We start from the raw sequence: 2,791 nt of genomic DNA, 5'->3' as shown, positions 1-2,791 counted from the left end.
AATCCCAATCTAATTCCATTGCCCCATTCTCTCCCCACAGCCCTGGATCGATACCCAAACTAATTCCACTCTGACCATCGCCCTGTGTCAATGCCCAAACTAATCCCACTGCCCCACTCTCTCCCTGTAACCCTGTATCAATCCACAAACTAATCCCACTGCCCGGCTCTCAGCCTATAGCACTGTATCAATCCCCAAACTAATCCCACTGCCCCACTCTCTCCCTGTAACTCTGTATCAATCCCAACACTAATCCCACAACGCGGCTATCTCTCGATAGACCTGTATCAATCCCCAAACTAATCCCACTGCCCGGCTCTCTCCCTATAGCACTGTATCAATCCCCAAACTAATCCCACTGCCCGACTCTCTCCATGTAACTCTGTATCAATCCCCAAACTAATCCCACAGCCCCGCTCTCTCCCTGTAACTCTGTATCAATCCCAAAACTAATCCCACAGCGCGGCTGTCTCCCCATAGACCTGTATCAATCCCCAAATTAATCCCACTGCCCGGCTCTCTCCCCATAGCCCTGTATCAATCCCAAACTAATCCAACTTCCCCACTCTCTCCCCATCGCCCTCTATCAATCTCCAAACTAATCCCACTCTCCCCACAGCCCTGGGTCATTTCTCAAACTAATCCCACTCTCCCCACAGTCCTGGGTCATTCCCGAAACTAATTCCACTCTCCCCACAACCCTGTGTCAATCCGCAAACTAATCCCACTCTCCCCACAGCCCTGTGTCAATCCCAAACTAATCCCACTCTCCCCACAGCCCTGTGTCAATCCCCAAACTAATTCCACTCTCCCCACAGCCCTGTGTCAATCCACAATACTAATCCCACTCTCCCCACAACCCTGTGTCAATCCGCAAACTAATCCCACTCTCCCCACAGCCCTGTGTCAATCCCAAACTAATCCCACTCTCCCCACAGCCCTGTGTCAATCCCCAAACTAACCCCACTCTCCCCACAGCCCTGTGTCAATCCCCAAACTAATTCCACTCTCCCCACAGCCCTGTGTCAATCCACAATACTAATCCCACTCTCCCCACAGCCCTGGGTCATCCCCAAACTAATCCCACTCTCTCTATAGCCCTGGGGCAATACCCAAACAAATCCCACTCTCCCCACAGCACTGGGTAAATCCCAAATACTAATCCCACTCTCCGCACAGCCCTGAGTCAATCCCCAAACTAATCCCACTGCCCCACAGCCCTGTGCCAATCCCCAAACTAATCCCACTCTCCCCACAGCCCTGTGTCAATCCCCAAACTAATCCCACTCTCCCCACAGCCCTGTGTCAATCCCGAAACTAATTCCACTGCCCCACAGCCCAGTGTCAATCCCGAAACTAAGCGCCCTGTGGGGACTTTTCCACCATGATCACATTTCTGATTGTGGAATCTTACTGTGCAATCAATCTTCCTGCTTTCAGTTTGTATACCTTCGAGTATAAAGAGAGATAGAAATCGATCTTCAGAGACTCTGAACTTAATTTTGAAAGTGCCCCATTTTTGGGCTCTTCCTGTGCACAAGCTGCCTGCAGAATTCCCCAAATTAAAAACAAGGTGAGAGAGGAGCGTGAGGGTTGAGTTAACAGAAAGCAGTTGGGGTTATCAAACTGACAGCTTTCATTGGATCTAAATTGTTTCATTTTAAATTCTAATCTCAGAAATGGACATCAGAGGATTTCAGTGAAAAACCCCATTGATCCTCCCTGTCTAATAAAAAGATGTTGTTGCTGATGAATCTGTATTTATTCAGGAATAAACTTTATATCTCCCAGTGGGGAAAATCAAATTGAATCCAGATTTTTAGAGCAGCTACTGAAGAAATCTGCCTGTGAGTAACAGAATAAGATTGTCCCCATCAAAGACTCCCAAGACAGGAACGTCCTGGGGTTTCTTGCCGGTCTTTACTCATTGTATTGAAAACCCTCCTTGGGAGACAGACGAATAGACATCCCAAACTAGTCAGAAATTCAGGGGGATATAAATATTAACATCAAGGCTGAAGTAAGGACAGGCCATTGCTAGATCTGTTGCTGTCCCCTGAATTAACATAACCACAGACAGGACAAATGCCTCTGGCCTCTCCTGTGAAGACACTTCTTTAGTAAACAATCACAGCGGACAGGCTGAAAACATTCATGACAGACAGTCAGGGGGTAGTATTTTAACATATGCTTCAATTCTGTTATACAGAAATGTGGTCCCTGTGGGAGGATTGTGTTAAGACAGCAGCTTTCTGGTTTCATTGCTGTGTCAGTTATCAACAATAAGGAGATTGGTATCTCTTGTCAGTTATTTACAATAGTGAGCTGTCCTCAGAGGCAGACATTCCACACGTGTCAGAGACTAGGGCTGGAGTTTGCTCAGAGCTCACTGAGGATAAATCTGAGTCTGAGGGACTTCAGTTCTCAAACCAATCCTCCCACTTCACTGAAAACTTTGCCCCTCTTGTTCAGTGTGTGTCTGTGTGTGTTGCTGAGTGGAGCTTCAGTTTGAAGTGAGAGAGCTTGAAGCGAGAGCTGTTGGTGGTGTGAGGAAGTGGAGTTCCCCGGTCCTACCTGCCCCAACTTGTGTTGTGCCCGGTGGGGGTGGGACCATCCAGGGCTGCAGGCCCAGCCTCCTGTCCTCCCACCCCCCTGCCTGAGGTGGGACTGGAACCATCCAGGGCTGCGGGCCCAGCCTCCTGTCCTCCCACCCCACTGCCTGAGGTAGCAGTGGGACCATCCAGGGCTGCAGGCCCAGCCTCCTCTCCTCCCACCCCTCTGCCTGAGGTGG

The sequence above is a fragment of the Scyliorhinus torazame genome, unplaced genomic scaffold (genome assembly GCF_047496885.1).
Source record: "Scyliorhinus torazame isolate Kashiwa2021f unplaced genomic scaffold, sScyTor2.1 scaffold_172, whole genome shotgun sequence".
Taxonomy (NCBI): Eukaryota; Metazoa; Chordata; class Chondrichthyes; order Carcharhiniformes; family Scyliorhinidae; genus Scyliorhinus; species Scyliorhinus torazame.
Note: the sequence above shows the minus strand (reverse complement) of the source record.